The 21,970-nt window shown below is 45.6% G+C and overlaps 1 pseudogene; it reads left to right on the top strand.

Annotated features, from left to right (window-relative positions):
* The first annotated feature begins 7,066 nt into the window (after positions 1 to 7,066).
* LOC109680145 (protein TMEPAI pseudogene) lies at positions 7,067 to 7,921 on the top strand (annotated as a pseudogene).
* The last annotated feature ends 14,049 nt before the right edge of the window (positions 7,922 to 21,970 follow it).

The raw sequence follows: 21,970 nt of genomic DNA, 5'->3' as shown, positions 1-21,970 counted from the left end.
AATCGCATAATCATTTCTTTGGATGTGAACAAAATTCAACATCCTTTCATGATAAAAAGCCCTGAAGACACTAAGAACAGAAGGAGTATACCTCAGCATAATGCAGGCCATATATGACAAGCTTATATCCAACATCATACTATATGGGGAAAAATTGAAACCATTTCCCATAAAGTCAGGAATGAGCCAAGGGTGTCCACCCGCTCCACTCTTATTCAATATGGTGCTTCAATTCGCAGCCAGAGCAATAAGGCGAGTCTATTCTTCTCCCAATGATATCTTACAAAACCATGGTGCACAGTCAAACCCTAAAAAGAGACATTGATACCACATTTGTGTGCATGTGGGGGGGGGGTACTTACACATGCTAGGCAAGTTCTCTCCATGTAATTCAGGTACAGACTTTATCTGGCCTTCACCTGGTTGTACACACGTTTTGCCATACTTGTAACCAAACGGGCCTTTTGTTTCATCTGTATGAATATTTTGGACACTGTGCTAGGCACGAGGAGTAGATTTCTAGATAGACGAATGGCTCCATGCCTGATAGGCAATTTCTCACCTGGCTGGCAATCAGTCTTGACGTCTATCCCTCCTTCTTGAAGTCCTCATCCAAATGCATCAGCGTAGTAGTCGATCCCTGGCTTTCCCATATCCAGAGTTAAGCTCTCAGAATCCAGACACCCTTATTTTAAAACCCATTGCATCCGATACACAACACACAGTTTTTCTTCTCCCTGAAAGTCTGATACCAATTACATTAAATTGGAGCTTAGCATGTCTGTGTTCTTCAACTTTTACTGTCAGTCTCTTTTTCTCTTCCTCGTATGCAATGGACTAAGGATGCTTAGAATAAGATCGGTTCCTCTGTAAGACTGCTGTGGATGATGCCAGCATTTTATTGGGCTTTCGTTTTCATTTTCAGCATGATACAATTATGTGGGTCAGAACACTGGTGTCTCCTTGCCTCTGAAAATGCTTTTCTTAGCTCACACTGGAGAGGTTAACCGATTGTGAAATTTCTAACACTGCCCGTTTCACTGCCAAGACTTCTTTGGCTAGTGTCCAAAGTGGTGGCTCCAGCTACCTTTTCTGGAGCCAGGTTTCTTCCTAATAAAAGGGTGGGGCACCTAAAGCAGCCACAGGGATTCCTGGCATTTGTCAGAGACGGAAATCCTCACAGCAGACTGAGAGTCATAAAATCTCTGCTTTAGTTTGGACTCATTTAAAATCTGGAATGAAATTATTTTTTTAATGTGGTCATAGAGGTTTCCTCTTATGAGGTGGGAATCCTACCAGGATATCATATAGGAAGAATGACTCTTGGAGCTGGGTTTGGGGGCTGTGCTTTGCCATCCACGGAAGTAGAAATCCAGCTTTGCTCAGAGCTCTTGAGTCATGTGTCCAGCTTGAACCACATTCCCAGCTCTGGGTCTGAAGTGTGTTCTTACAGATGAGTTTCAACTTTTATTTTATGCAGTGGTCTGCAGCTACCCTTTCAAAGCGTGCCCTCCGGTCTGTGCAAACCCCCTTTCCCGCGTTCTCATGTCCACGGATCCTGTGTCTTCTGGAAACACAAGGGTCTGTCCAAAACTTCAGATCAGAAGGCTGTAACTTTTGGTTTGTGGTCTCATCTCTCTGTGTTTCTCGTTACAATAATCCACAAAAGCTCAGAGTGGTCTGCTGAAAAGGGACCACTTCCTGTTCTCCGATTGCTCTGTTTTAGACAAGAGAATGGAAGGTGCTGGGCGCGGTAATCCCTGGTTTCTAGATGACTCTAGTCACTTATTATCAGCTTGGGTCTGACTTATAAAACCACAGCGAGCAAAGTAACAGATACAACTTCCAGAACTGAATGAATCTGACCTTGAACAGTCAATGCGAGGTGATTCTTGTAATGAAACAAGTTCAGTTATTTGAGCCTGAATACGTCCAAAGCCAGGAAAGCGTCATGACTGCAACTCTTGCACCAATCCAACACTTTCTGAATGTCTCCACCTTGGGCCAGGCTCTGAGTTTGGTTCTAGGATACTGAAGCTTCCTCTCAGGAGAGGGGTGATGGGTAAGAGCATCTTCTGGTGCAGTGGGATGAGAGCTGTGCAGGTAGGGCACAGAAAGGGCTCACGGTGATTCAGCTGTGCCCAGGTTGGGGGTAGGGATGGACGAGAAGCATAGAAAGTTGAAATAAGGCTTGGCCTGCATCTTGACACTTGAGGAGTTAGCTTCGTGGGTACAAATAATGATGGGCCTTTTGGGACAGGGAGAGTGTACTTTAAAGCACCAGGTGTGTGGTGTGTGGGGAGTCTGAAAGTTAGGAGGGACTTCCTCATTGCGTCAGTTTCCAGTTACTGTAACAAATGCCTGAGAAAATCAACTTATGAAGCAAAGAGATTTACTTTAGCACGCTGTTTTTGGGCACCACATCCCAGCAACTCTTAGTAAAGCAAAACTGCTCACCTAACAGCCAGGAAGCAAAAAAAGAGAAAGTGGAAAAGACCAGGGTACCACATTCCCCTTCCAGGGCATGGCCTCAATGACCCAGCTACCTCCCTCTGGGCCCCACCTCTTAAAGTTCCCACTGTCTCCCACTTGCACCAAGCTGGGGACAAGTCTTTGGCAGGAGGGGAGGGCGTGCAAGATCCAAGCTACAGCATGCACGGAGAGCCAGCCAAGGAGTGTGAGCATTTGTTGTCTGTAGGCAGTGCGGAAAGTTCAGGTGCACACGCGATGCGGGCTGATTTGAATTTTAGTCTGTGTGATACAGGACTGTGTGATACAGGTTCCAGTCAACTGGAACCTGAAGTTAGGGAATCATTAGTCACAGGAGCTTGGTGTACTGCACTGATCAATTCTTTCAAAGGGAGAGCTGTAAATGAAGGTGTGTTTCTAGTGAAATGTTTCTTATCTGTTGCCTTGTGCACCGGTGAGCCTCACTTTTCCAAACGCCATCGTCCGCAACGTAAAGCAGTAAAACCCGCACCTTCTCCAACAGTTTACTGAATAATTTCCAGAGGCGGCCTCCCCCTGTAAATTAGATACTTTCCTCTTATGTTTCTGGGGATGTGGCTGGCTAGCTTGTATTTGTCTTCTTGGTGTGGCGGTCATTGTAGTATGAATTACTTCCTGTGGTGTTATTGGCTCAAATGCAGAGAAGAAGGAGGACAGGTTGAAATTGATAAAGAAATTCAGAATATTTGTCCTAAGAGTTGGAGTCCATCTAAGGAAACATTAAAATTCTTGAAAAACAAAATGCACTATTTCCTGAGATTAAACACAACAATTGAATGTCACAATGGGGGTTGACGTTATGCTAAGAGACTGACAGAAAGGAACAACTCTCTTCTCCTCAGGGTTCACTTGGGGTAACATGGAAGCAGACATGTTTCTGTGTTCCTCCTCTTTTCTGATGGATATACAGAGCTCTCTCTTGGCCTGGACAGTCCAGTATAAACTTGTTGTACTGGGGTCCTAGATCCTTTACTCCTTGATGAGAAAATACTACTAATGTTTGTACTAAAATGAACTGGGGAAGGTGTGAGAGGTCTTTTCTTCATCCCTGAAGCTTCTGTTAGGAAGAAGAGGTGAGACACAGGGCAGTGAACAGAAAGTCTACTTTAGCACAGAGCTGTCTGAAAGGTGAGACCCAGTCTCTCTCCCCGACCCTTTCCAGACACAAGGATAACTAACGCCTGGCTTCCAGGGAAGACATGCTAGGGCCCTGTCAGTCATGTCGAGTGTGCTCAGAAACCAGGACTAGAGACAGTTAACTCCTGATTTTGGAAGAAAGGGGGAGCAGCATTTGATGTCACTACCTCTGTGGGCCACTTGGTATGTGTCACCAAGGGTCGGTGGCCTGTGCTGAAGACACTGACTTCCAATCTTCAGGGTCTATAGGAAATACAGGAAATTGTGAGTCGTCTGTGGAATACACAGAAATAAAGGTGGAGCTGTCTTGCTAAATCTGAATGCTGTTGACATATTTATTGCTATTTATCATATGGTATAAATCTATGGTGTCCACAGGGGATTGGCTCCAAGACCTCCACGGAAACCCAAAACCACAGATGCTCAAGTCTCAGATGAAAAGGCGTACTATTTGTATATAACTTACACGGGGCTGCCCACGGGCCTTAAGTGATCTTTAGATTAATAGTTCATGCAATACAGAGGGCATGCCAACGGCTGTCATCCTGCTTATGATGACAAGAAAAGACTTTGTACATGTTGAGTACAGATGCATTTTTTTCTGAATATTTTTGATCTGCCATCATTGATGCATTCCAAAAGCCCAGGGACATCTCAGGAAAGCCACAGTCAGTAGGAAGGAAGGCAGGAGGAAAAGAAGGTCAGACAGTAAGGGATATGTGTCATTTATTTTAAAAAAGAAAATAGACTTTATATCTTAGAACCATTTTGGGTTTACAGAAAAATTGAGGAAGAGGTACAAAGAGTTCCCATAAACTCCCTGTCCCCTTCTCCCCAGTCTCTCCCAGTGTCACATCCTCCAGCAGAGTGGCACATTTCTACACTGGAACATCGTTACCACAGAAGTCTGCAGAGTTCACTGCCAGAGTGCATTGTATGGGCCAGGCAGATTTAAAATGGCTTGTATCCAGTATTGTAAGGATTGCACAAAGTAGTTTTGCTACCTAAAATTCCTCTGTGCTCTACGTGCTCATCCTTCTCCCTCTCCAACCCTTGGCACCACTGATCTTTTCATTGTCTCCTTCATTTTGCTTTTCCCCGGGAAAGTCAAGGTTGGAGTCACACAGGATGTAGCCTTTCAGACTGGTTTCTTACACTTGACTATATGCACTTACTTCTCTTCCCTGTCTTTGCACGGCTGCATAGCTCCTGTCTTTTTAAGCTTTGAATAATATTCCATTGTCAGGAAATAACACATTTTAAAAAATCCATTTTCCCTACCAAAAGTCATCTTGGGTGTTTTCAAGTTTTGGCAGTTACGAATAACACTGCCATAAACATCCTTGTATAGGTTTTTGTATGGACATAAGCTTTCAGCTTCTTTGGGGAACTATCCAAAAGTGTGCTAACTGCATGTCATAGAAAGAGTCTGTTTACTTCCGTAAGAAAAATCCCAAAGTGGCTGTAGCATTTTGCATCCTTAGCAGTAACGAGTGAGAGTTCCTGACCTCCACAATCTTGCATTTGCTGTTGCTAGTGTTCTGGATTTTGACCACATTAATAGATGTGTAATGACATCATTATTTTAATTTTTTTTGGTGGGGTTTGAACTCAGGGCCTCAAGCTTGCTAGGCAGGTTCTCTACCACTTGAACCACTCCGCCAGCCCTTTTTTTTGCATTGGGTATTTTTGAGATATAGGGATCACTTTTTGTGGGGGCTGATGTCAAATGGAGATCCTCCTCATCTCTGCCTCCCGAGTAGCCGGGATTACAGGTGTGAGCCTCAGGTACCTGGCTCGTTATTTTAATTTTGACTAGTATTTCTCTGATGACATGATGCAAACATCATTTCTTATGTTTGTCTGTCTTCTGTATATCTTACTTGGGGAGATATATATCTGTTAAGATCGTTGGACCATTTTTTAAAAACTGGATTCTTTGTTTACTTATTGTTGAGTTTTAAGAGTTCTTTGTATATTTTGGAAAAGTCTTTTATCAGATATGTCTTTTGCAAATATTTTCTCACGTCCAGGGCTTGTTTTTTTTTTTCCTGATGGTGACATTTTCCAAGCACCACATTCAATTTTAATGAAGTCCACCTCATCAGTCATTTCATTCATGGATTGTACCCTTGTTCCTATCTCTAAAGACTTGTTACCCAACTCCAGGTCATGTAGATTTTCCCTGATGTTAGATTTTAAGTTTCGTTGTTTGGCATTGAAGTTTGTGATATGTTTAGATTAATTTTTGCTGAGAGTGGAAGTTCTATGTGTAAATTAATTTTTTTGGTATATGGGTATGGCGGCAATGTTGTTTGTGGAAGTAACTTTTTTGTCTATCGTATCTCCTTTTGCTCCCGTGTCAGGATCAGTTGGCTGTAGGCTGTATTTGTGCGGGTCTGTTTGTGGCTATGTGCTCTGCTACAGTGATATATTTGCCAGGACAGTAGATACAAATGATAGCAGATTTTATAGTAAGTTGTGAAATTGGATATTATTTTTGTCCTTCAAGATTTTGTTGGCTATTCTGGGTCTTTCTCCCTTCCTTTAAACTTTAGAATTAGCTTATCATTTAACAGTGTCCCCAAAATAACCTTCACGGATTGTGTGAGTGTGTGTGTGTGGTGCGGGGAATCAAACCCAAGACATTGCACAAGCTATGCAGGTGCTTGCTGCTGTGTACATCTCCAACCCAGCTCACGGGGATGTGACTGGAATTGCATTAAATCCACAGAGCAACTTGGGAAGAGCTGACCTATTGGCATCGAATCTTACCCATGACCTTGGGATACTGCTTCACTCCATTTGTGTCGCCCTTGATTTCTTTCATCTGAGTTTTGAAGTTTTCCTCATGTAAGTCGTGTGCACGTAAGTATGATTCATGCTCAGGCATTTTGCTTTTGGAGTGCTAATGCAAACGGAATTCTGCTTTTAATTTCAAATTCCATTTGATCATGGATGGTATATAAGAAAATGGTAACTTTGGTATATTAGCCTCTTACCCTGAAACCGTGCTGTCATTGCTTCTCACCTCCAGGAGGATTTTTAAAAAGTGATTCTTTCAGTTTGGTCATGTCATATGCAAACCAAGATGGTTTTGCTCCTCTCCTCTCCTCTTCCTCTCTCCCCCTCCTCTCTCTGTCTCTCGCTCTCTCTCCCCTACCCCTGTTCTCTCTCTCTCTCTCATCTCATTGCATTAATTAGCAGGGACTTCCAGTGCAACATTGAAAAGCAGTGATGAAAAGAGTCATCCTCTGCTTGTTCCTAATGTTGGTAGGAAAGCTTTGAGTTTCTCACCATTAACTATGATGTTCAGCTTTCCAAACCCGCCGCCTTGGGCTCGGGTTAAAGTGCGCGGAGGACCTGGGGCCTAGGAACCTCGAGTGGCTGCTGACAGCGGAGACTCCACCGAAATCAGGCAATGGCAGAGCTGGAGTTGGTCCAGATCATCGTCACCGTGGTGGTGATGATGGTGATGGTGGCGATGGTGGTGGTGATCACCTGCCTGCTGAGTCACTTCAAGCTGCCTGCCGGCTCCTTCATCGGCCGGCACAGTCAGGGGAGGAGGAGAGAGGATGGGCTGTCCTCGGAAGGATGCCTGTGGCCCTCGGAAAGCACAGTGTCAGGCGGCGACATCCCAGAGCCGCAGGTCTGCTCCGCGCCCCGGCCTGCAGACCGCCTGGCCGTGCGCGCCTTTGCGCAGCGGGATCGCTTCCCCCTTCCAGCCCACCTGCCCCTGCCTGCAGCACGAGATTGACCTGCCGACGGGGAGGAGCCCCCACCCTAAGGGGACCCTGCACCCTCCAGCTGCGGGACCCCGAGCAGCGTGCGTGCACTCCCCAACAGAACCATCTCCGACAGTGACCAGATGGGCAGCTCCGTGCCGGGGCGCAGTGACTCGGCTACGTGCTACAGCAGCGGAGGGCGTATGGAGGGGCCGCCACCCACCTACAGCGAGGTCATCGGTCACTACCCCGGGGCCTCCTTCCAGCACCAGCAGTGCCACGGGCCATCTTCCTTGCTGGAGGGGACCCGGCTCCACCACCCACACATCACCCCCCACCTGGAGAGCAAGGAGAAGGAAAAACAGAAAGGTCACCCCCTCTAGGAGCCGGGGGTGACCGGGGCAGCTGTAAGTAAAAAAAAGTCAAAACACTCCGCACTTCATAGAAGAGAAGAGAGAGGAGGGCAGGGGACACACAGGAAATGCAGCGTGTGCCACCCCCAGCTCTCATGTATAAATATTTACTTGTTCTGTCTGGTCTTGAATGCACAAGCTCAGAAAGCTTGCAGAAAACCTTGTTGAGCCGTCTTGAAGGCAAAAGAGAAAAAAAAAAATCTACAGTAGTCTGTTTTTTGCTGTTGTTTGTAGTCCAGCCGTGTGCGTGAATGCTTAATTTCCTTTTGTGATGGTTTCACTTAACTTTAAAGAAATGTTTGCACAAAACCTTTGTTTAAAGATCGGCAATATTATATATAAATATATATAAAATAAGAGAAACTGTATGGGGGGGGCAGGAGTATTTTTGTATTAGAAGAGGCCTATTAAAAAACATTGTTTTCTGAACTAGAAGAAAAAAAGAGGCAATTTTTGAGTGCCAACTCAGAAAGTGTATTACCTTGTGAAGAAAAACAAAAATGACAAAGCAGGGGTTTAGAGTTACTTATATAAATGTTGAGGATTTTGCACTATTTTTTAATGTAACTATCTCAGTGCTTGTTTGAGGGAAGCTTGCATTATGTCTGTTGAGACGTGGAGGGAGTTCAGAGTCAGAAGTGTCCCCTGGAGTCTGGAGAGGAGTGGGCTGGGAAGGACATTTTCCTTGGGGCCCCTTTCCTACAGATGGGGCTCTGTCTAGCACAGGTGGATGACATGCTACACATTCCCCGCGGAAGGGGACACCTTTTTTCCCCTCTGGGTCAGGATTGCCTTTGGACTGCAGGTGAATCAAGAAGGTCCCCACTGAGGCACCGAGTTCCACCAGGTGGTTTTTGCCTTTTCCAAAATGAAAACAAACTCTTACAGAAGGAAAAAACAAAACTATGATGTTCATTGCAGTTTTTTTTTTTTTTAACATTTCATCCTCAGATTGAGGGAGTTGCTCTCTATTCCTAGTTTACTGATTTTTTAAAAAAAAAATTATGAATGGGTGTTGGATTTTGTTAAATACTTTCTCTACCTGTGTAAGTTGAGTTCTTTTAAGGAAGTTTCCATGAATTTCACCATCATGGAATTGCACCATTTTAGCTTGGATTATCTTGGCCAGAAGTTAGTTACTGAGCTAACTTAGCTGCAAGGGAAGCAAGGAAACACAGACTCTGTCATGGCTAGTGATGAAGCAAGATTAAAATGAAGAATTCAACTACCAGGTAAGGAAGGCACATGCTGTCCTCCAATAGCCCTCCAGGTTGACTGGCTTGGATAGAGAATAAATTTCACCTGTGCTTTTTAAATATTCCTTACTGGAATTAGTGTCCCTAGGGAGAAACTTCCACAAGCATAAGATTTCCTAAGATCTCTTTTGCTGGGAGAATTTAACAATATTTTGAAACGTGTATAATATTTCTTTATTTGTTCAAAATATAAATCATGTTAAAGGTATTTCCTGTAGAAAATGGATACCCCTAGGAAAATGTCTCTATTTTGTCCTTGACTGCACAGCCAGCCTGATTTAAGGACAGAGTGTTTCTCTACTCTTGGAAGGATCAGCTATTTAAAGGGCATTTGCATTCTAACCCAGCTTTCCCAGTTCTAAGCAAGCACGTTGTGGGGTAGTAGTCAAGTCAAGTGAGTGGGGATGCACCATGGGCTTGGGTTCCCACACCCTTCATTCTCTGCTCTTGGATAGGTACGCCTGGGGCATGAATTTTGTCTGTTTCTGAGACTGGTCTAGGTATCAATAGGCAAGAATTTCTCTTAAAATTCATTGTCTTTAAAAATGCCAGAGCAAATTAAAGTTCTGAGGGAGGAGGCCTGGAATCCACGTGCTCTCGATGTGTTGTCTGCGTCAATATTTAGAATTCTTTGTCAATTCTTTGGAACATCAATACACAGCCATTTGCCTTCATCCACTAACTAATAGCACACTTAGCCACAGGATACACAGCTTATGTAGCAAGGAAATCACTAAAGTAATTATAAGACAATGTAGGAATGTTGGTCACTTATGAGAAGCTAACGTCAAACTTTTAAGACATTAGTTTCTGCTAAAATCTGAGACACAATGTAGAGGAAGCTATTAGGGGTTCTTACTGTGGCTGGGATAGCATTTATTCCTTCAAAAGATCTTGATTGCATACCCAAGTGTGCCTGTCCTGCACTGGACACTAAGCAGACACTGGTGACCAGGAATGAGAATCATCCCAGGCATTAGCCAGATATTGTGAAATGTAATCAATTTATCATAATCAATACTATGAAGGAAAACACAGCCCACTGAAAGATGGCAGAATAAAGATGTATAACTCACTCTGGGGGTCAGGCCAGGCTTCTCTGAGGCCAGCCACAGCCAGAGGGGGATGAGGTTGGAGAGCAGAGCTGTTTGGCCAATCAGATTGCCAATTAAATGGCTTTTAGGGCTGGAAAAACCTTGTGGTTGTTAATATATGGGGAAAAAGCGCAAGGGGGATGCCTGAAGGAATTATGGAAGAATTTACACAGAGAAACAAGGCAGTGACATTTGCTTTGTCAAAAGGCTCTGAAGGACTGGCAGAGTGGCTCAAGTGGTAGAGAGCCTGCCTAGCAAGTGTGAGGCCCTGGGTTCAAAGCCCAGTACCACCAGGGAAAAGGCTCTGAAAAGCCAAGTGTGGTTTCACTCAGGAGGCTGAAGTCAGCCTGGGAGGCATAGGGAGACCCAGGCTCAAAAATCAAAACAAACAAACAAAAGACCCCAGACGTTGTGATCGTTTGAGAGAATAGCATGAGGGGAGGCTGGAGGTGAAGGCAGGGAGGTGGGACGTGAGGGGGAGGAAGAGAGGAGACTCAGTCTAGGCGAAGGTGATGAGGTTGTAGAATTTAAAGATCAATGAATCCAACCTTTTACTTTGGCTGATGTTTGCAGCCAGAAATAAGAAATAACTCCATTCAGACCTTTCCCCTTGAAGTTTGAAAACTCATTAAAAATACAAACTCTTAGACCCTGCTGTCCTTGTGGAGAGAGAATCTACATCCTAATAAGACCTCAGGATTTACAGGAATGAAGTTTGGGAAGCACTGTCCCATGGAACTTAAACAAGTTGCAGAGCTGAGTTAGTACTAAGTTAAACATGTGATTTGGAATAAGTATTGTTGCTTGTGTGAAATGTTTTCTTTATGTATGGGTAAGGAGTGATGCACAAATGAAGGTAAGTTTAGGACTGTCATACTTTGGGGATACTTTATTCAATGGCCAAAGGTCTGCTGATGTTTCACTTATGGTATGGAGGAAGGGAGGAAGGGACAGGGGAGGGAAGGGAGGAAGGGAAGAGAAAAGGAAGGGAGGGAGGGAAGGAAGGAAATAGAGAAGGAAAGTGGGAGGGAAGGGAGAAAGGAAGGAAGAAAGAAAGAAAGAAAGAAAGAAAGAAGGAGGAGGGAGGGAGGAGGGAGGAAGGAAGGAAAGAAATAGAGAAGGAAAGAGGGAGGGAAGGAAAGGAGAAAGAAATAAAAGAAAGAAAGAGGGAAGAGGGAGGGAGGGAAGAGAGAGAGAGGGAGGGAGGGAAGAAAGAAAGAAAAAAAAAGAAGGAAAGAAAGAAAGGAGAAAGGGAAGAGAGAGGGGAGGGAGGGAAAGAAAAAAAGAGGGAGGGAGGAAGGAAAGAAGGAAGGAAGGAGGGAAGGAAGGAAGAAAATAGACAAGGAAAGAGGGAGAGAAGGAAGGGGGAAAGAAAGAAAGGAAAGAGAGAGGAAGAAGGCTAGGCATGTAATGGATTAGCCAGTCTGTGGATGTGGGTTGACTGAGAACTGGCCACATCAACTTGACATTACATATTGTAGACACATGCTCCAATACGTCGTTTAAAAAGGGATCAAAACTCCCAAATTCCTTTTTCTCACATGAGTTTCTTTTTAAGGAAGGGGTATTGGTAGTGATTATAGATTTCTAAATCTTGCTCAAAAAACAGTGCTATAAAAACTTCTCAGCAGAACATGGAGTGGATTTGCTTTTGCTGTTTATTGCCCTGCTGGGCAGAAGTTGTAGTGAGAACCCGTGCCAATGGGCCTAGCATCGCTCAGCCCAGGTGTTGCATTGAGAAACTGCTCAAAAAAAGTGTGTGTGTCATTTAGTTTGGGGTTGCAAATGATACTCTGATTTTGTGGTTTAACACCACAAACATTCCTCATACCATCTTTCTGTGGATGAGGTATTGGATTTAACTTAGTGAATCAAATGCTGATGGTTAAAAGCCTTCATGAGATCGCTGTTTAAGGCCAACACAGGGCTGTGGTCTCATCTGAAGACCCAACTTGCCGGGCTCAGTCTGGTTGTCATGCGTGTGGCCTCAGCCTTGGCCTCTTGTCACACGAGCCTCTCCCTACAGCAATGGCTTCCCCCAGGGTGAGCAATCCAAGAGAAAAGGGGAAAGGGAGCCTAGCACAGAAACCAGTCTTTCCATAACCTCATCTCAGCCCTCCCAGTGCCATCACTTCTGTCATTCTGTTTTCTAGAACAAGTCAGTAATTCCAGTCCACCTTCAGGGAAAAAGGACCATATAGGGTGTAGGCACCTCAAGGTGGGATTTATGAGGTGTGTCTTTGAGGCTGCTGACCACACCATGTCATTCCTTATTCATTTCAGCTCTCATCACAACCATATGATACTTTAAGGCTACTTCCTGATGAACCGGTTTCCAACCAGCCAGACGTTGGTGTGTACTCCAGCATTCACAGTAGACATTTTGGTTTACTGTCTTTGATGGCATAGATGGGTTGATGTGGGGAAGCTTGTTGAGGTGATCTCCAAAGGGCTGGGGTAGGGACACAGGCAAAGGGACAGAGTGAATGGCTGGCCTTGGTGAGCAGGCCACTTCTCGTGCTCTGGGATCTTGCTAGCTGTGGGAAAGGCCTTCCTTTGGTCATTTCTTTCTGTTTTCTGCCTTCACACGTGGGTAAATTCTATACTTAGACAAGGCCTCTTCTTTGTTCCTTAGACAATATAACTTGCATTTCTGAGTGCACCTTGGCCTTCACTCACTGCCCCAGCAGGACTTTCTGTCTTGTCCTTCCTGACTGAGACCCTGCCTGTGCCAGGTCCTGGGTACTTGCTAAGGACACCATCATAAGTGAGAGAGGCCTGTCCCCTGTCCTCAAGGACCTCACTGTTCAGAGGTCCTTGTCTGTTGGAGAGACAGACACTAATCAGATGAGCACACACAGCAATTTACCATTGCTGTAAAAAGTGGCCCAATGGTGGGGAGACCTAAGTTGGTATGGGGGCATGGGAAGGGATGGAGGGACATTTTATATGGGTTCTCAAGAGCAGAACATTTTGCTGGTCAGAACCAAGTCCATGGTGGGGGAGGGGGCGAGGGGCCCATTTGATAAGGGAAAACAGACCTGCAAGCCTGGAATGAAGACCCACGGTGAGCCCTGCATGGAAAAGAGACCCTGATGGAGAGACCCCAGGGACACCACTTAGTGTGCACCACAGAGTGACAGAAGCTTAGAGACACCCATAGCTCCAGGAAGGCTTGGGAGTAGAATAGGGAGTCCTAGGTTCAGGAGTGGAGGTGGACAGTGGCAGATCTTGGATGTTTGGGGCACCCAGGACTTGGAGGTGATGCTGGCAAGTGAAGTGGTTGGAGTCTAGCACCTGTGTTCCTTTCCTTCAAGTGACGCCAGCACTTAAACCTCCTCGCCCTGGGCTTCCCAGGGCTGTTCCCCCTCAGATCCTGGGGTCTCCTCTCTCCTCTGTCCACCTTGCTCCAGGCCAGTTCTGCTCATGGGGTTCCTGTCATGGTGTCTTTCTGTTCCAAGGCTTGTGACCAGCTCAGGACCTTTATTTGCACTTGCTATTCTTCCCGAGATGGCAAATGGGCACCTGCTTCAAATGCACCTTCTCAGCACAGGTCAGTTTGTTCTGCACTGGGCAAAGTCATGCAAGTCCTGTGTTTAAAAAGCAGGAAGAAGACTGTTCCATCCCTCTATGGTCTCTCTCTTTCTCTTGGTGATTTTTATTTGCTCCTTAGTGTCATGCTCCCCTGGCTTTGGAATAGCTCTGGGTAAGTATAGACTCTCCCAGACTCTCCCAGACCACCTGCACTGGCATCCTAGCCCTTGCTGGGCACAGAACACAGCAGCAGTTGCTGGGCAGTGGGTGTCCTGGGCACCCCTGGAACATTCTCCATTGTCCTTGTGAAAAACACAAATTTCAAAAATGAAATTAGTCACAGTTTCATTCTATCTCTTTGCAGAATGCTGACCCCCAAGAGCAGGACCCCTCAAGCATGAGGCCTCATGGGACGAAGCCCATCACACATCCCCGAAGCCAGCCTTGTCTCAGAACCTGATTTAATCCCTTTCTCCAAGTAGCCGCATCCTGTCACCCTGCACAAATTGAGCCTCTTCACATAGTCCTGTTTCCTGATGCTTTGAGCAATGTCATGTTCTGACGTTGTCCCTTTACTCTGTTTCCTGTTGTTGGGTCTGGAGACCTAAGGCAGATGAGTGAGTGTCCCATCCCCCATGGAGGGCACTGTGATTCCTGCATCCTGAGGAGATGGAGGCCTGCATTCCTGCATCCTAAAGGAGAGATACAGATCTGCCACAGGGCTGATGAGCAAAATGCTCTCAAGATTGTCCCCTTCCCCCAATAAAGGTGCAAATCAAACCAGTTCACCTGAGAAAGTCGTGAATCCATGACCAATGAGAAAAATCCACTTAACCCAGAGTTAAAACGTCCATAAAAATTCCAGCCTTCACCCGAGCAGCGAGCCTCCGGCTTCTGGGCTCCGCTGCAGTACCTTAGCTGTAGCCTTTCCTTTTTCCCTAATAAATCCCACTTTATATACTGGCTTTGGCTTATCATTCAGCTGCCTCATGAGCCAGTTCTCTGGCAAGGACCCTCAACACTGTCACGTAACATTTTGGGGACCACAGAGGGACCCAATCTCTTCTGAACCAAGGTTGGTATAGGTTGTGCCAAACTGGGAAAGGCTACCTAGCAATGTGACTGGTGGAACTCTCAGGCCAACTTCCCCCTCTGGTTAAGGAGGGTTTCTCCCTTGGGAAACTGAGGAAAAGCTCTGAGCCCATTACAGCTGTAAGGCAGACAATCTAAGGGAACTCAGAGGCCAGATGGGGGATTATACTGTACTGCCAATACTATGTGGATGGAACCCCACTTCAGTGCACTGAGGCTTTTTTGTTTCCCTCTCCTTAAACTATAACTCTCTCTTGTTCAAGATCTGACCCACTTAAGAGGAGGTCTGAAAACAGCCAGTGGAAAAGAAAGTTTGTCTTCAAGCCAAAAAAAGGTGTTCTGGCTGGGGCAGTCCCCAGTGTCACCCAAATGCTGGAGACACAACTTCCTGATCTGCCCTGAGGCTGCAAAGGTGGCTAAGTCTCGGACCTGTCCAGCCATGTCCATGGCAAACAGACAATCAGATCTCTCATGCTTCCTTCATGGTTTCCGTGGCCTGAGAGTGGAGGTCACCCCTTGCTTCCAGTGCTCCAGTACTGCCCTCGGGCAGGATCTACCTGGACAGCAGGGATCATGAATAATCCCCTCATGTGCTGAGCCTGGAAACTCTCTTTTCCCCCAACCCTCAGCCCCTCCTTCCTCTTTCCCAAGCAGTTCTAAATAGCTGTGGGCTTCCTTCAGCGAGTTTGGAAAATACACCCATTCTGCTCCCTCCCTGGTCCCGCTTTGTCCTTTATCTCTGCCTTCCCCTCCCTGGGATTACTGGGGTCCTAGTCTCCCATGAAAAACTTGTAGCATGGTACCTTATGACTTAAGTTATTCCAACTAGTTTACCAGCCCTCTCTGTCTGCCCTCTCAGTTGCTAGGCACCAGCGAGGCAAAAGCGCTTACAAAAAACCACGGCTGCCATGCTCACGCACTAACTCTGCCCCAAGGGGAGGAGGGAAAGCAAACAGGTGCACTCGTGCACAGGGATACCAGCCCCTGGGCACAGAGGGAACACCTGCCATAGCTAAGAGAATCCATAGAGAGGACCCAGCACATCCTAGGCCACCAGCCACACATGGTGATGGCTGTGGCCCGCCACCACTTCCCCAAAATGGATGAGAGGAAAAATAACACATGCAGGTGTGCATACACAGGAAGGGGGGAAAGGCGACAGGCTGCAGAATGGGATCGCTCATCCCAGGCATGGGAGGGGGCAACAGTGCTTTGCTGAAGCCTGGTTCCCAGCCCCACCTTACACCTTGGGCCTGACTGATCCAGTCCTCCTAAGATAATTGTTATCTCAAGGTTATAATCCCAGAAATAGCAAAATGGGCATTACTGTGGTTTCTAAACTTCTTGTTTAAAATGTCCTGTATGTTTGGCCTCAGCATAAATTTTCCTTCCAAATATTAGCAGTAGTCATTCCTTATGTTACTGTTATTGGCCTGGGATGCCCTCTGAATGCCCTTCTCTAACTTTACAGATGATGCATTCCTTTGTTAAAAAGGTCGCCTTATTAAAGAGGCTGCCTGCTGTTAGATACAAGGCAGGATCCTAGCGTTTTGGTTTGTTTTTTCTCTTCTCACTGCGTTGGCCAGGTGGTCTAACCCAACCAGTTCACTTTCCCCTGTCCTGACCATGGATTGAGGGGAACGTCACGAGACAGAGACACCTGGACTTGTAAGTAAGGTCATTCCCAGTCAGGATGCTGACAAGAAGGGAACTGGCCCAGTTTGTTGTCATCTTTCAGATGGGACCTGCCCCTTCCAGTCTTCTGGCCCGTCTAGTCAAATGTTGAAAGGAAATGTGGGAAGATTTGTACTGAGCCCTGGCCTCCTTATACCTTGGGTGACCAAAAGAAGTGGCCTTCACAGGGACCCTTAAATTACAGTACCATACTCCAATCAGACTTTTCTATAAAAGGGCAAAAAAAAGTGAACTGAGGTCCCTTACACAAATTTTCTTTTATCTGCGAGACCACTCAGATTGGCTTCATAATTGCTATTTAGATACTCAAACTCTGGCCATTCTTTGTAAGCCACAGGATAAACATGGGGAAGGAGGACCAGAAAAGCCCCTTACCAATGAGAAGGCCCCACCCCTACTGCTCCACCCTCTGCCCTACTTCTAAGCCACCCTAATATTCAGAACCTCCTAATGGGTGCTTCCCCCTTCAACAGGCAACGGTAGGAAGAGGGCGAGTCTATGTCCCCTTCCAGCTACCAAATCTAAGGGAAATTAAAGACAAAATAAAACATCTGGACAGTTATTCTGATGCCCAGACAAATGCATCCAAGCCTTTATCTCTGACTCAAACCTTTGAATTGACACGAAAGGATATTATGCTTCTACTAGACCAGACTCTTGTCTCATTAGAAAAGCAGTGGGTCTGGCCCAGGCCACTCAGGTTGGAAAACGATTCTCATTTACAATGAGTGCCAATACTAGTGGCACCTGGAAATGAGGGAATAACAACACTTACCTTCAGGGGCACAGGCAGTCCCCTTGACAGATCCACACTGAAAATCAGAATTGTAAAGGGGCTGGTGATATGGCTCAGGCAGTAAAGTGCCGCTTTGCAGACATAAAGTCCTGAGTGCAAGTCCCAGTACAGCCAAAGGAAAGAGAAAAAAGCATTTGGGGATGAGGACGTAGCTCAGTGGGAGAGTGTCTGCCCAGCATGTGCAAAGCCCTGGGTTCAATTCCCCAGCATTGCTAAATCAAAAAAAAAAAAAAAGGTAAGGAAGATAAATTGCATTAATGTCACTTCAGCCATCTCATAATGGAAGGGCTAAAAAGGGCCAAAGTCAAACCTCTAAACTATTCCCAGGTAACTATAGTACATCGACATCCTGAAGAAAACCCCCTTACCTTTCTGCAGCATCTTAAGGACGCTATCAGAAAGCATACCACAGGGGACCCAGAGTCACAGGTGAGAGAGGTTCTCCTCTAAGATAAATTTCTAACAGTCAGCCCCTGATACTTCTAAAAAACTCAGTCTGTGGCTGAAAGGAAAAAAGTCATTGAAACAAGTAATACAGTTATGTATAGTTATGTCTGTATGTCTGTATGTCCAGGACCTTACTAACAGGAGAGAAAAAGATAAGAGACATCATGACCTCATTGCTGCTCTCAGAGAAGGCCCTACCCAACTGGGGCCTGCATCCCAAGCTTGCTAGCATGGTGGACAGGAGGGGCACTTCTTCAGAGAATGCCCAGAAGGGGGACAGCCCAGGAGACAGCCCTGCTCCCAACCAGGACCCTGCCCTCTCTGGAAAGGTAACCACTGGAGGTCTAAGGGCCCCCGTCACCAGATGGAAGGTGAAGTGCCACCTCCTGTGGATTGATGGGTCCCAGCCTCCTGTCCATGCTCTACTTCTTGGCATCAATGTTGAGGAGCCATAGTGGCAGAAAAGTGAAAGGTCACTTTCCTCCTAGACAGTGGAGCCCATTTCTCTGTCTTACCTTTCTCTCCTGGTACCCAGTCCAATGACAAAAGTTATCATTCCGGGTAAATCTAGCCAGCCCCTAGAGCGCTAGTTTATCTGGCCTCTGGCCTGCTCTTCGGGAGACCTCCTCTTCTGTCACTCTTTCTTCATAGTTCCTGAAACTCCAGTGCCTCTGCTGGGATAGGATTTACTACCTCAACTAAAAGCTCAAGTTCTTCCCCCGCCCAACCCCCAGGCAGCTATCTCTGCTGCCCCTCCTTCAGGAACAAATAGATTCCACAGTATGGACTGATGAGATGACTGTAAGGTGAGCCTGGATGGCCCTCCATATTGAAATAAAACTCAAAAATCCCTCACAGTTTCCACACCCAAAATAATATCCCCTCAAGCCTGAGGGATGATGAGGACTTATGCCTACCATAAATTCCTTAAAAAACTAGGACTACTTATTAGTTACTTCAGCCCCTATAACAAATTTTAAATTCTTATAGAAGTTAATTTTAAAATACAAGTTACAAAGTAAACAAGTGGAAAGGATAGAGATAGGTATTGAGTGCATTTTTTGAGAAGTTAAAGAAAAAAGGAATGTTTTTTGGATGAGAAGGGATTTTGTAAAGAAGGGTTTGTCCTAAAGATTGTTTCAAATATGGAGAGGAGAGATAAGGACAAACCATCAAAGGGTTCAAAATATTATATAAAGGTCTGAGTAAATCTTAAAGGTGTATAATAAAAAGCTTCGGTGTGTGATAAAGTTAAAGTTGACTATAATCTAAGAGTTGCCTAAAAGATTTTTAGGGTCATGCCAAACTAAAATCAAATTCCGTCCATAAAATAACAAGGTTATCTTAATATTGTTCTGCTCTAAGTACATCTACAAAAAAACTGTTATATGAAAAGATTGTATCAAAGAAATTACTTGTGTTTTCTGTTGATCTTGTCAAGCTTTAAGTACTACTAAGTCAGAGTTCATTTATGTATTTGCTCATGTGTCTTAAATGACCACCTTATAACTGTGTTCAATATCTAGATTTTATCTAAATATGGTACAGACATTTACAAAGTTAAAAGTGTCAATTCATATAAAATAATGAGCTAGAGCTCTCTTTTATCCAAAAGTGTTACATTTAACCTAAATCCTGACAGCCCCTGCCTCCCACAGGTCACCTACCTAGGTGTGGTCTTAAAGGGACAGACTCACGCCCTGAGTCATGAGGAAATCGACCGCATGACTCAGTTTCCCACTCCCTCATACCATAAAACAGCTTAGAGCTTCCTTGGGAGTTATAGGATTTTGTAAAATCTGGATCCCTAGATATGCAGCCCTTACCGGACACCCTTTTATGCTCCTACTAATATTCATTCCTATTTGGGTCTTGTGTAATAAATGATCTCTCCAGATTTAGATCTCAGCACGTCCAACAGATCAAACTCCAGCTTTTAGTCAAGAAATACTCACCTCTGCCGAGGCATGGCCCTCCATCCTGTTCTATCGGGGGCCCCTGGAAACTACACAGGTCAACCCCTCAGACAAGTCCCCTCTTCCCATCCCCCCACGCCCCATTGTCAGCATGAAGTAGCTAGATGAGTCATCGCCCCTCTCCCCAATAGCAGTTGTGTGCTTGTCTCAGAGAGGGGATTTGTTGGGTCTGGAGACCTAAGGCAGATGAGTGAGTGTCCCATCCCCCATGGAGAGCACTGTGATTCCTGCATCCTGAGGAGATGGAGGCCTGCACTCCTGCATCCTAAAGGAGAGACACAGAATCTGATAGCTCTGCCACAAGGCTGATGAGCAAAATGCTCTCAAGATTGTCCCCTTTCCCCAATAAAGGTGCAAACCAAACCAGTTCACCTGAGAAAGCCTGCAAATCCATGGCCAATGAGAAAAACTCACCTAATCCAGAGTTAAAACATCCATAAAAACCCCAGCCTTCACCTGTGCAGTGAGCCACCAGCTTCCAGGCGCCGCTGCAGTTCCCTAGCTGTGGCCTTTCCTTCCTCTCTAATAAATCCCATTTTATATACTGGCTTTGCCCTATCATTCAGCTGCCTCACGAGCCAGTTCTCCAGCCTGTGAAGGCAAGGACCCTCAACACTGGCATGAAACACTGTGTTTGTTGTCTGCCTCTGCCATGAGAATGTAAAATTCTTGAAAGTTTGTCCTATTATCTCCATGCCTGGCACAGGGGCTGTACACATAGACTATCAACACATGTTTGTTGATTGAATAAATAGATCTAAAAAGGGAATTTATTGTGTAGCTTCAGGTAAACCTGCTGTTTCTTCCAGCTCATGTAAATTGGCGATGTGACAAACCCTCCCAGCTAATGGCTTTTCTGGCCTGAATTTGGGGTAATTGCTTCTTGCCCATGGCAAGTCCATCAGAAGGACTTGAAACCTGTGCCTGGGTTGCTCCAGGGCCTGCGTATTTCTCTCGTTCCTTCTCTTGGCCAGCACCACTGGCAGGGTGCCTTCAGCTGAGAAGAAGGAGTGCAGAGAGACCCTGCAAGGAGACCTGCTCTTTCATAATTTCATCGACAGCTGAACATCCTGGAACCCTTGTCCCTTCCCCCTCTCGGCCTTTGTGTCCTCAATCCTGGGGATTCTGCCTGCCGGGACATCCAGCCAGCTACTGTGACGACAATGACCTCCCATGGAGCTGAGTGATTGCCACCAGCCTGCAATTAGGCTGGATTCTTTGGAAAGCCCCTGCGTGGGCAGGGAACGAGAGAGCTCTGTGTTCCCAGCAATGAATCTGGGTAGTGTCGTTGTCGGTCAGGTTGAAGTCTAAAGCTTGCACATTCTAGGTTTTAAAACACATGCATCAAACATTTAAAATAAATATGCCATAAGTGGAGGCTAGGAAGCTGTTTCAGCTAGGCAGTTCTTCCGCACTAAAATCTGATGCACAAAATCCTTTGTCATGGAGGGAGGGGAGACGAGTGAGCTGTGGTTACCAGTGATTTCAAATAGCTCTGTGGCACAAATGTGACAGAGAAACACAGAAATGAGCTAGCAAGTCTCCATTTTTGAAAAGCAATTTGGGGCTTTATGTTTCCTGATGAAAGTAGCAGCATTCCAGAAAATTGCCAGATGTCAGTTTCAGTGTGAACTGTGGCTTAGGACTTCTTCAGTGACAGTCTGAACAGGCATCTGTGTCTATCACAAGATAAATATGTTCTCCTGTGTTTGGTGGTGGTGGTGGTGGTACTGGGATTTGAACTCAGGGCCTCACTCTTGTTAGGCAGGCACTCTACTGCTTGAGTCACTCCACCAGCAATTTTTCGTGTTTTTTTTTTTTTTGAGATAGGGTCTCATGGAACTATTAGCCTGGGGCTGGCTTTGAACTGCGATCCTCCTGATCTCTGCCTTCTGAATTGCTGGGATTACAGGTGTGAGCTACCGGTGCCCGGCTCATTTTTCCTTTTTTTCTAGATCTCTGTTCTCAAAACACCTCCTGGCTGTTGACCTCTGATTTAATCCCATCGTGGTCAGATATCAATCCACTGAAATCTATTGTGACTTGTAATCTTTCTTCTCACTCTTGCTCCCTTTTAAACTTAGCCTGGAAACTAGAGGGAATGTTCGTGCTCAGAATAGAAACAACATCAAGCACATTTGGGGATCGGTCTTGTCGGAATGATCTGTTTTCCTTTGCCATCAACAAACATTGGCTATGTCTCCCCCAGGGCACAGTTCTCAAAATTCTGTCCTGCGATCAGGCGAGACACACAAGAAAAACGTGGCTGTTTCTGTCTTCTGCTTTTCTCAACACCC

This window comes from Castor canadensis, chromosome 13 (genome assembly GCF_047511655.1).
Source record: "Castor canadensis chromosome 13, mCasCan1.hap1v2, whole genome shotgun sequence".
Taxonomy (NCBI): Eukaryota; Metazoa; Chordata; class Mammalia; order Rodentia; family Castoridae; genus Castor; species Castor canadensis.
This window is presented reverse-complemented; position numbering and strand designations above follow the sequence as displayed.